Source organism: Pleurodeles waltl, chromosome 9 (genome assembly GCF_031143425.1).
Source record: "Pleurodeles waltl isolate 20211129_DDA chromosome 9, aPleWal1.hap1.20221129, whole genome shotgun sequence".
NCBI classification, from domain to species: domain Eukaryota; kingdom Metazoa; phylum Chordata; class Amphibia; order Caudata; family Salamandridae; genus Pleurodeles; species Pleurodeles waltl.
In genome coordinates this window covers 433,928,191-433,941,315 of record NC_090448.1, presented here as the reverse complement: position 1 = coordinate 433,941,315, position 13,125 = coordinate 433,928,191, and positions in this window count along the sequence as shown.

Here is a 13,125-nt window from a genome sequence, read left to right as displayed (position 1 = left end):
AGCCAAGGTGCCCCCACATCGTTCAGGGCAAATTCCCAGAACGTTGTGAGTGCGGGGACACCATTACACGCGTGCACTATACATAGGTCACTACCTATGTATAGCGTCACAATGCTAACTCCGAACATGGCCATGTAACATGTCTAAGATCATGGAATTGTCCCCCCAATACCATTCTGGTATTGGGGGGACAATTCAATGATCGCCCGGGTCTCTAGCACAGAACCCGGGTGCTGCCAAACTGCCTTTCCTGGGTTTCCACTGCAGCTGCTGCTGCTGCAAACCCCTCAGACAGGATTCTTCCCTCCTGGGGTCTGGGCAGTCCTGGCCCAGGAGAGGAAGGCAGAACAAAGGATTTCCTCTGAGAGAGGGTGTGAAGGGCTGGGGAGGAGTAGCCTCCCCCAGCCTCTGGAAATGCTTTGAGGGGCACAGATGGTGTCCATCTCTGCATAAGCCAGTCTACACTGGTTCAGGGATCCCCCAGCCCTGCTCTGACGTGAAACTGGACAAAGGAAAGGGGAGTGACCAGTACCTCCCAGGGGAGGTGCCCAGAGCTCCTTCAGTGTGTCCCAGACCTCTGCCATCTTGGATTCAGAGGTGTTGGGGGCACACTGGACTGCTCTGAGTGGCCAATGCCAGCAGGTGATGTCAGAGACCCCCTCTGATAGGCTCTTACCTCTCTTGGTAGCCAATCCTCCTATCTTGGTAGCCAAACCTCCTTTTCTGGCTATTTAGGGTCTCTCCTCTGGGGTATTCTTCAGATAACGAATGCAAGAGCTCACCAGAGTTCCTCTGCACTTCCCTCTTCGACTTCTGCCAACGATCGACCGCTGACTGCTCCAGGACGCCTGAAAAACCGCAACAAAGTAGCAAGACGACTATCAGCAACATTGTAGCGCCTCATCCTGCCGGCTTTCTCGACTGTTTCCTGGTGGTGCATGCTCTGGGGGCTGTCTGCCTTCACCCTGCACTGGAAGCCAAGAAGAAATCTCTTGTGGGTCAACGGAATCTTCTCCCTGTTAACGCAGGCACCACAAGACTGCATCACCGGTCCTCTGGGTCCCCTCTCATCCTGACGAGCCTGGTCCCTGGAACACAGAAGCTAGATCCAAGTGACCCCCACAGTCCAGTGATCCTTCAGTCCAAGTTTGGTGGAGGTAAGTCCTTGCCTCCCCACGCTAGACTGCAAAATTGTGTACTGTGTGATTTGCAGCTGCTCCGGCTTCTGTGCACTTCTCCAAAGATTCCTCTGTGCACAGCCTAGCCTGGGTCCCCAGCACTCTGTCCTGCAGTGTTCAACCCTCTGAGTTGGACTCCGACGTCGTTGGACCCTCCTTTTGTGACTCCGGTTCACAAATTTTCTAAATGCCTGCCCTGGTACTTCTACGGGTGCTGCCTGCTTCTGTGGGGGCTCTCTGAGCAGCTGAGAACCCCCTCTGTCTCCTCCTCCAAGGGGCGACATCCTGGTCCTTCCTGGTCCCCAGCAGCACCCAAAAACCTCTACTTCGACCCTTGCAGCTAGCAAGGCTTGTTTGCAGGATTTCTGCGTGGAAGCACTTTTTCAACCTCCAGCATGCCGTGGAACATCTTCCGTCCAAAGGAGACGTTACTAGCACTTTTCGTTGTTGCAGAATCCTAGGCTTCTTACACCCGGAGGCATCCTTCTTGCACCTTCATCCGGGGTTTCCTGGGCTCCTGCCCCCCCTCAGACCCTATTGCGACTCTTGGACTTGATCCCCTTGCCTTTCAGGTCCTCAGGTCCAGGAATCCGTCTTCAGTGCTTTGCTGGTGTTTGTGGTTCTTGCAGAATCCCCCTATCACAACTATTGTGTCCTTTTGGGTTAGTTGGGGTACTTTACTCCTACTTTTCAGGGTCTTGGGGTGGGGTATTTTGGACACCCTGACTGTGTCCGTTCAGTCCCAGTGACCCTCTACAGGCTCCCATAGGTCTGGGGTCCATTCGTGATTCGCATTCCACTTTTGGAGTATATGGTTTGTGTTGCCCCTAGACCTATGTTCACCTTTTGATTTCTATGGTAATTGCACACTGTTTGAATTAATTTTCTTACTATTACTTACCTGTTTTGGGTTTGTGTACTAATGACTTTTGTATATTACTTACCTTCTAACTGAGGGTACTCACTGAGATACTTTTGGCATATTGTCATAAAAATAAAGTACCTTTATTTTTAGTAACTCTGAGTATAGTGTTTTCTTATGATATTGTGCCATATGAGGTAAGTGGTATAGTAGGAGCTTTGCATGTCTCCTAGTTCAGCCTAAGCTGCTTTGCCATAGCTACCTTTTATCAGCCCAGGCTGCTAGAAACACCTCTATTCTACTGATAAAGGATAACTGGACCTGGCACAGGGTGTAAGTACCACAAGGTACCCACTATAAGCCAGGCCAGCCTCCTACAATCAACAAGCATGGTCGGTGAAGCCCTAGCATATTTGTGCTGTGTATTCCTTGTCTCTGACCATGGTGTTGACAGCTGGTTGCTGACTACAGAGATGGTCGATGGTTACGTTCACTCAGCTAGATTCCTATTGTGTCCCAGCAAGGATGCTGGAGAGCATTCCCCATCCTCTCTCATCTAGCAAAAAAGCATCAAGCTCCTACAGTGTGTTGGTTGCCCTAAAACTGTCAATATCTCTGCCGCTGTTGCCCATGTCCAAAGTCAGATGGTGTTCAGGTAAGTGGGTTGGTTGGTAATTGAAGTCTAAAATAAAACACAGGATGTGTGTAGGAAAGTACCATCTTGCCTGGCATGTTCCCCCATATTTCACTGTATGTATGTTGTTTTAGTCCTTGTGTCACTGGGACCCTGCCAGGTTCTGTGCTAGTGGCCCGGGGGATCATGGAATTGTCCCCCAATACCAGAATGGCATTGGGGTGACAATTCCATGATCTTAGACATGTTACATGGCCATGTTCGGAGTTACCATTGTGACGCTATACATAGGTAGTGACCTATGTATAGTGCACGCGTGTAATGGTGTCCCCGCACTCACAAAGTCTGGAGAATTTGCCCTGAATGATGTGGGGGCACCTTGGCTAGTGGACGTTACGAGTCATTTTTTGCATGGGAACGCCTACCTTGCATCTCATTAAGGCAGAGTAGGTCTCCACTTTCAAAAAATGACTTTAACTCCATAAATTTGGTGCTAGAGGGGTCAAGCACCAAAGTATAAATATGGAGTTAGTTTTGCACCGAATTAGAGTAAAAAACAAAATGACACAAATTCGGTGCAAACAGAGTATAAATATGCCGCTCAGAATGTTTACTTTTGTCCCCACCCTTGTCAGAAGGCTTATCATTCTTCTTCTTGCCATCCTTGTCACCCCCTGTATGAACATTTCTGTTCACCCTTGTTCTCACCCACTTGTCTGCCTTCCTTCCCAATTCTTGGGGAGAGGTCAGATCCGAGTCCACTAGATATTTGTTGCAACAAGTCAGACACACAGTTGTTCAGAATATGCTCTCTCAGAATAAGATTATACAGGCTTTCATAGTCAGATACCTTATGGCCATGTAACCACCCTTCCAAGGCCTTCACTGAACAGTCCACAAAATCTGTCCAGTCTTGAGAGGACTCTTTTCTGGTGTCTCTGAACTTAATCCTGTATTGTTCGGTGGTTAAGCCAAATCCATCCAAGAGTGCATCCTTCAATACTGTGTAGTTGTGAGCTTCACTTTCTCAAACAGTAAGCAGCCTATCCTTACCCTTTCCAGTGAAAGATAGCCACAAAATAGCAGCCCACTGCCTTTGAGGGACCAACTGTACCATAAATTCCCTCTCAAGTGCAGCAAACCACTTGTTGATGTCATCCCCCTCCTTGTAAGGGGGGAATATCTTGTGCAGATTCCTGGAATCTTTCTCTCTAACAGGATTACTATCAGAAATACTGCTGCTTCCACCATGGGGTCCTAACCGCATCCTCTGTCTTTCCTTCACAATGCCTAGGGATTCCCTATCTAAGGCCAGCTGTTGCTTTTTAAGCTTCAGTCTGGTCTCTTCAACCCTCAACTTTTTGAGTTCCCTTTCTAACAAGTTATCCTCAGGGTGGGTGGGTTGTGAATGCTTTGACACAGATGACAAATTGGAATCTTCAGCGGGGGACTTGTCCCTAACTGTCTGGACCCTGGTAACCTGGCCTCTAGGCATAAAGGATGCCCTAATGTGATGGGAACCTCTATCACTACCAGCATTACTAGGTGCCCTGCTAGGGGGCAGACTGCAGGAGGCTGGCCTGGTTTGTAGTGGGTACCAAGGGGTACTTACACCTTGCACAAGGTCTAGGTATCCCTTATTAGTGTGGAGGGGTGTCTAGCAGCTTAGGCTGATAGAAAAGGTAGCTTAGCAGAGCAGCTTAGGCTGAACTAGGAGGCGTGTAAAGCTACTACTATACCACTGGTGTCATATGCACAATATCAGAAGAAAACACAATACACAGATATACTAAAAATAAAGGTACTTTATTTTTATGACAATATGCCAAAAGTATCTCAGTGAGTACCCTCAGTATGAGGATAGCAAATATACACAAGATATATGTACACAATACCAAAACTATGCAGTAATAGCAATAGAAAGCAATGCAAGCAATGTACAGTCACAATAGATTGCAATGAGGGCACATAGGGATAGGGGCAACACAAACCATATACTCTAGAAGTGGAATGCGAACCACGAATGGACCCCAAACCTATGTGACCTTGTAGAGGGTCGCTGGGACTGTAAGAAAACGGTGAGGGTTAGAAAAATAGCCCACCCCAAGACCCTGAAAAGTGGGTGCAAAGTGCACCTAAGTTCCCCAGAGCACATAAGTTGTGATAGGGGAATTCTGCAAGGAAGACCAACACCAGCAATGCAACAACAATGAATTTCCTGACGAGAGTACCTGTGGAACAAGGGGACCAAGTCCAAAAGTCACGATCAAGTCGGGAGTGTGCAGATGCCCAGGAATTGCCAGCTGTGGGTGCAAAGAAGCTGCCACCGGATGGTAGAAGCTGTGGATTCTGCAAGAACGACAAGGGCTAGAAACTTCCCCTTTGGAGGATGGATGTCGCACGTCGTGAAGAAGCTTGCGAGGTGTTTCCGTGCAAAAAGACCGCAAACAAGCCTTGCTAGCTGCAAGGGTCCCAGTTAGGGTTTTTGGATGCTGCTGTGGCCCAGGAGGAACCAGGATGTCGCCAATTGCGTGAGGAGACAGAGGGGGCATCCAGCAAGACAAAGAGCCCACTCAAAAGCAAGCAGCACCCGCAGAAGTGCCGAAACAGGCACTACAAAGTGGAGTGAACCGGAGCTCACCTGAAGTCACAAAGGAGGGTCCCCACGATGCCGGAGGACAACTCAGGAGGTCGTGCACTGCAGGTTAGAGTGCCGGGGACCCAGGCTTGGCTGTGCACAAAGGAAATCCTGGAAGAGTGCACAGGAGCCGGAGTAGCTGCAAAACACGTGGTTCCCACCAATGCAGTCTAGCGTGGGGAGGCAAGGACTTACCTCCACCAAACTTGGACTGAAGGAGGCTGGCCTGGCTTGTAGTGGGTACAAGAGGTACTTACACCTTGTGTCAGGTCCAGTTATCCCTTATTAGTGTAGAAGAGGTGTTTCTAGCAGCTTAGGCTGATAGAAGGTAGCTATGGCAAAGCAGCTTAGGCTGAACTAGGAGACATGTAAAGCTCCTACTATACCACTGGTGTCATATGCATAATATCATAAGAAAACACAAAACACAGAAGTACTAAAAATAAAGGTACTTTATTTTTATGACAATATGCCAAAAGTATCTCAGTGAGTACCCTCAGTATGAAGATAAGAAAATACACAAGATATATGTACACAAACCAAAATTATGCAGGTAATAGCAAAAGAAAGTAATGCAAGCAGTGTAAAGTTACAATGGATTGCAATAGGAGCACATAGGTATAGGGGCAACACAAACCATATACTCCAAAAGTGGAATGCGAATCACAAATGGACCCCAAACCTATGTGAGCATGTAGAGGGTCGCTGGGACTGTAAGAAAACAGTGAGGGTTAGAAAAATAGCCCACCCCAAGACCCTGAAAGGTAGGTGTAAAGTGCACCTACTACACCCAGAGAGCACAGAAGTCGTGATAGGGGTATTCTGCAGGAAGAACAAACATCAGCAATGCAACAACAGTGGATTTCCGGACCTGAGTACCTGTAAGACAAGGCGACCAAGTCCAATAGTCGCAACAGTGTCGAGAGTGGGCAGGAGCCCAGGAAATGCCAGCTGAGGGTGCAAGGAAGCTGCCACCTGTTGGAAGAAGCTTGGAGTTCTGCAAGAAAGAAGAGAGCTAGGAACTTCTCCTTTGGAGGATGGATGTCCAACGTCGTGATGAAGCTTGCAGAGGTGGTCCACGCAGAAAGACAGCAAACAAGCCTTGCTAGCTGCAAGGGTCGCAGGTTTTTGGGTGCTGCTGTGGCCCAGGAGGGACCAAGATGTCGCCATTTGGAGGAGGAGAGAGAGGGGGTGCCCAGCAAGTCAGGGAGCCCTCACAGAAGCAGGCAGCACCCGCAGAAGTACCTGAACAGGCACTTGGAAGCAAAGTGAACTGGAGTCCACGCAAAGTTACAAAAGGGAGTCCCACGACGCCGGAGGACAACTCAGAAGGTTGTGCACTGCAGAATTGAGTGTAGGGGACGAAGGCTTGGCTGTGCATGAAGGAAATCCCGGAAGAGTGCACAGGAGCCGGAGCAGCTGCAAATCACGTTGTACCTAGCAACTGTACCCAGCAATGCAGTCTATCGTGGGGAGGCAAGGACTTCCCTCCACCAAACTTGGACTGAAGAGTCACTGGACTGTGGGAGTCACTTGGACAGAGTTGCTGAGTTCCAGGAACCACGCTTGTCATGCTGAGAGGGGACCCAGAGGACCAGTGATGCAGTCTTTTGGTGCCTGTGGTTGCAGGGGGAAGATTTTGTCGACCCACGGGAGATTTCTTTAGAGCTCCTGGTGCAGAGAGGAGGCAGGCTACCCCCAGAGCATGCACCACCTGGAAACAGTCGGGAAAGCTGGCAGGATGAAGCAATACAAGGTTGCTAGTAGTCATCTTGCTACTTCGTTGCAGTTTTGCAGGCGTCCTGAGCAGTCAGCGGTCGATCCTTTGGCAGAAGGTGAAGAGGGAGATGCAGAGGAACTCTGATGAGCTCTTGCATTCGTTATTTGGTGAGATTCCCAAAGCAGAGACCCTAAATAGCCAGAAAAGTAGGTTTGGCTGCCTAGGAAGGAGGATTGGCTACCAAGAGAAGTAAGAGCCTATCAGAAGGAGCCTCTGACCTCACCTGCTGGCACTGGCCACTCAGAGCAGTCCAGTGTGCCACAAATACCTCTGTTTCCAAGATGGCAGAGGTCTGGGACACACTGGAGGAGCTCTGGGCACCTCCCTTGGGAGGTGCAGGTCAGGGGAGTGGTCACTCCCCTTTCCTTTGTCCAGTTTCGCGCCAGAGCAGGGCTGGGGGATCCCTGAACCGGTGTAGACTGGCTTATGCAGAGATGGCCACCATATGTGTGTCTGATTTGTTACACCAATATCTAGTGGACTCAGATCTGACCTCTCCCCAAGAATTGGGAAAGAAGGCAGACAAATGGGTCAGAACAAGAGTGAACAGAAAAGTTCATACAGGGGGTGACAAGGATGGCAAGAAGGCGAATGGTAAGTCTTCAGACAAGGGTGGGGACAAATCTAAAAATTAGTCTTCATCAGGCCCACAAAAACACTCTGGTGGGGGTGGTGGGTCCAAATCCTCTTCTAATCAAGTAAAAAAAACATGGTGCTATTTATGTAAAGTAAAAGGCCATTGGACAACTGATGCCATTTGTCCAAAGAAAAGCACCAAGCCTCCCACTACCACAACCCCTAATGCAACCTATAGTGCCCCTAGTAATAGCAGTGTTGGTGGGAGCAAACCTACTAATAGCCAATCTAAGGGAGTAGCTGGGCTCACTTTTAGTAATTTAGTTGGGGTTGGTCTTGTTAGGGAGACCACAGAGGCTGTGCTAGTCTCTGAAGGTGTCATTGATTTGGCCACCTTGGTTGCTTGTCCCCTTAAACTGGATAAGTACAAGCAACTTCCCCTAATAAATGGTGCTGAGGTTCAGGCCTACAGGGACACAGGTGCCAGTGTTACCATGGTAATAGAGAAACTGGTACACCCTGAACAACACCTACTTGGTTACCAGTACCAAGTGACAGACGCTCATAACAACACTCTTAGCCACCCCATGGCTGTTGTGAATCTCAACTGGGGGGGGGGGGGGTTACTGGTCCAAAGAAAGTTGTGGTTGCCTCAGATTTACCTGTAGACTGTCTACTAGGGAATGATTTAGAGACATCAGCTTGGGCAGAAGTGGAGTTGGAGGCTCATGCAGCAATGCTGGGCATTCCTGGGCATATTTTTGCTTTGACAAGGGCTCAGGCCAAAAAGCAAAAAGGACAGGGTGACTTGGATCCTGGAACAATGGACCAAGTGTTCCCTAAAGCTAGGGGTAGTAAGGGTAAATCCCTACCCACTATCCCTCCCTCCCTCCCTCCCTTCTGAGGAAGAAGAATTTCCACCCTGTGCAGAACCTTCACCAGATGAGCTGGCAGCAGACACTGCTGAGCTTTTGGGTGGAGGACGGCCTGCCAGGGAGGAGCTGAGTGTGGCACATTAACACTGTCCCACATTAGAGGGTCTCAGACAGCAAGCTGTCAAATAGCAAAATGGGGATGTCAGTGACTCACATAGAGTTTACTGGGAGGACAACCTCTTGTACACAGAGGCAAGGGATCCATAACCTGGAGCAGCCAGGAGATTGGTCATTCCCCTGCAGTACAGAGAGTTCCTCCTAACTCTGCCACATGACATTCCTTTGGCTGGACATTTGGGTCAGATTAAAACATGGGAAAGGCTTGTCCCCCTGTTTCACTGGCCTAGGATGTCACAGGACACAAAAGACTTTTGTAAATCTTGTGTGACCTGCCAAGCCAGTGGCAAGACTGGTGGCACCCCAAAGGCTCCCCTTATTCCACTGCCTGTGGTTGGGGTTCCCTTTGAAAGGGTAGGGGTTGACATAGTTGGCCCCCTTGACCCTCCTACTGCTTCAGGCAATAGGTTTAACTTGGTGGTAGTGGACCATGCCACAAGATATCCTGAAGCAATTCCTCTAAAGACCACTACAGCACCTGCAGTGGCAAAAGCCCTCCTGGGAATCTTTTCCAGGGTGGGTTTCCCAAAAGAGGTTGTATCAGACAAGGGTAGCAACTTTATGTCTGCATACTTGAAGGCCATGTGGAAGGAATGTGGTGTAACATACAAATTCACCACACCTTATCATCCACAAACAAATGGACTGGTAGAGAGGTTTAATACAACTCTCAAAAGAATGATAATGGGACTCTCTGAAGAACTCAGGAGCAGATGGGATGTCCTGTTACCTTGCCTCCTTTTTGTTTACAGGGAGGTACCCCAGAAAGAAGTTAGCTTCAGCCCCCTTGAACTCCTCTTTGGGCACCCTGTAAGAGGTCCCCTAACACTTGTAAAGGAGGGTTGGGAACAATCTTTAAAAGCTCCTAAGCAGGACATAATGGAGTATGTACTCGGCCTAAGATCCAAAATGGCTGAGTACATGAAAAAGGCCAGTAAAAACCTTCAGGACAGCCAAGAGCTCCAAAAGCAATGGCATGACCAGAAGGCTGTTCTGATTCAGTACCAACCAGGACAGAAGGTGTGGGTATTGGAGCCTGTGGCCCCAAGAGCGCTCCAAGACAAATGGAGTGGACCCCATCTCATTGTTGAAAAAAAGGGTGAGGTCACTTACTTGGTTGACCTGGGCACTGCCAGGAGTCCCCTTAGGGTGCTCCATGTCAATCGCCTGAAACCCTACTATGACAGGGCTGATCTCACCCTGCTCATGGTAACAGATGAAGGACAGGAAGAAGAGAGTGACCATCTCCCTGATCTCTTCTCTTCCACAGAAGAGGATACTCCAGTGGAAGGTGTAGTTTTGGCAGACTGTCTTACTGCTGAGCAGAAAGACAACTGCATAAATCTGCTAGGTCAGTTTTCTGAACTCTTTTAAACTGTGCCAGGCACCAAATCTTGGTTTGAACACACAATTGATACTGAGACAGCTTGCTCTCAAAAGTAAAATCTAGAGGCAGCCTGACCATGTCAGGGACTGCATAAAGCAAGAAGTTCAGAAAATGCTTGAACTAGGAGTTGTTGAACACTCTGAAAGCCCATGGTCCTCTCCTGTGGTGCTTGTACCAAAGCCTCACTCAAAAGATGGAAAAAGGGAGATGAGGTTTTGTGTAGATTACAGAGGTCTCAACCAGGTAACAAAAACTGATGCTCACCCTATACCCAGGGCACTGCCAAGTATCTAAGCACCTTTGATTTGACTGCAGGGTATTGGAAGATCAAGTTATCAGAGGATGCTAAAGCAAAAACTGCATTTTCGACTATTGGAGGGCACTACCAGTTCACAGTAATGCCCTTTGGTTTGAAAAATGCACCGGCACTTTTCAGAGGTTGGTGAATACAGTCCTGCAAGGGTTGGAGGCTTTTAGTGCAGCATATCTGGACGATATAGCTGTCTTTAGCTCCACCTGGGATTATCACCTGGTCCACTTGTGGAAAGTTCTGGAGGCCCTGCAAAAGGCAGGCCTCACTATCAAGGCTTCAAAGTGCCAGATAGGGCAGGGGAAAGTGGTTTATCTGAGACACCTGGTAGGTGGAGAACAGATTGCACCACTTCAGGGGAAAATCCAAACTATCATAGATTGGGTTCCCCCTACAACACAGACCCAGGTGAGAGCCTTCCTAGGCCTCACTGGGTATTACAGGAGATTAATTAAGAATTATTGCTCCATTGCAGCCCCACTTAATGAACTCACTTCCAAGAAAATGCCTAAAAAGGTATTGTGGACAGCTAGCTGTCAGAAAGCTTTTGAGGAGCTGAAACAGGCCATGTGCACTGCATCTGTCCTAAAAAGCCCATGTTACTCCAAGAAATTCATTGTTCAAACTGATGCATCTGAATTAGGGGTAGGGGCAGTCTTATCACAACTCAATTCTGAGGGCCAGGATCAACCTGTTGCTTTTATCAGCAGGAAATTGACCCCTAGAGAAAAGCGTTGGTCTGCCATAGAGAGGGAGGCTTTTGCTGTGGTCTGGGCACTGAAGAAGTTGAGGCCATACCTGTTTGGCACTCACTTCATTGTTCAGACAGACCACAAACCTCTACTTTGGCTAAAACAAATGAAAGGTGAAAACCCTAAATTGTTGAGGTGATCCATACCTCTACAGGGGATGGACTATACAGTGGAACATAGACCTGGGAGTACCCACTCCAATGCAGATGGACCCTCCAGATATTTCCAGAAAATGAAGACACATCAGGTCATGGCTAGTCTTATTGTCCTTCGTTTGGGGGGGTTGAGTAGGAAAGTACCATCTTGCCTGGCATGTTACCCCCATATTTCACTGTATATATGTTGTTTTAGTGTATGTGTCACTGGGACCCTGCCAGCCAGGGCCCCAGTGCTCATAAGTGTGCCCTGTATGTGTTCCCTGTGTGAGGACTAACTGTCTCACTGAGGCTCTGCTAGCCAGAACCTCAGTGGTTATGCTCTCTCTGCTTTCTAAATTGTCACTAACAGGCTAGTGACCAATTTCACCAATTCACATTGGCATAATGGAACACCCTTATAATTCCCTAGTATATGGTACTGAGGTACCCAGGGTATTGGGGTTCCAGGAGATCCCTATGGGCTGCAGCATTTCTTTTGCCACCCATTGGGAGATCTGACAATTCTTACACAGCCCTGCCAGTGCAGCCTGAGTGAAATAACGTGCACGTTATTTCACAGCCATTTACCACTGCACTTAAGTAACTTATAAGTCACCTATATGTCTAACCTTCACCTGGTGAAGGTTGGGTGCAAAGTTACTTAGTGTGAGGGCACCCTGGCACTAGCCCAGGTGCCCCCACATCGTTCAGGGCAAATTCCCCGGACTTTGTGAGTGCGGGGACACCATTACACACGTGCACTGTACATAGGTCTCTACCTATGTACAGCGTCACAATGGTAACTCCGAACATGGCCATGTAATATGTCTAGGATCATGGAATTGTCACCCCAATGCCATTCTGGCATTGAGGGGGACAATTCCATGATCCCCGGAGTCTCTAGCACAGACCCGGGTACTGCCAAACAGCCTTTCCCAGGGTTTCACTGCAGCTGCTGCTGCTGCCAACCCCTCAGACAGGTTTCTGCCCTCCTGGGGTCCAGCCAGGCCTGGCCCAGGAAGGCAGAACAAAGGACTTCCTCAGAGAGAGGGTGTTACACCCTCTCCCTTTGGAAATAGGTGTCAGGGCTGGGAGGAGTAGCCTCCCCCAGCCTCTGGAAATGCTCTGATGGGCACAGATGGTGCCTATCTCTGCATAAGCCAGTCTACTCCGGTTCAGGGATCCCCCAGCCCTGCTCTGGTGCGAAAATGGACAAAGGAAAGGGGAGTGACCACTCCCCTGACCTGTACCTCCCAGGGGAGGTGCCCAGAGCTCCTCCAGCGTGCCCCAGACCTCTGCCATCTTGGATTCAGAGATGTGCTGGCACACTGGACTGCTCTGAGTGACCAGGGCCAGCAGGTGACGTCAGAGACTCCTTCTGATAGGCTCTTACCTGTGTTACTAGCCTATCCTCCTTCCTAGGTAGCCAAACCTCCTTTTCTGGCTATTTAGGGTCTCTGCTTTGGGGAATTCTTCAGATACCGAATTCACAAGCTCACCAGAGTTCCTCTGCACTTCTCTCTTCACCTTCTGCCAAAGGATCGACCGCTGACTGCTCAGGACGCCCGCAAAACCGCAACAAAGTAGCAAAGACGACTACTGCAACCTTGTATCGCTTCATCCTGCTGGCTTTCTCGCCTGTTTCCTGGTGGTGCATGCTCTGGGGGTAGCCTGCCTCCTTCTTGCACCAGGAGCTCTGAAGAAATCTCCCGTGGGTTGACGGAATCTTCCCCCTGCAACCGCAGGCAACAAAAGACTGCATCACAGGTCCTCTGGGTCCCCTTTCAGCACGACGAGCGTGGTCCCTGGAATTCAGCAA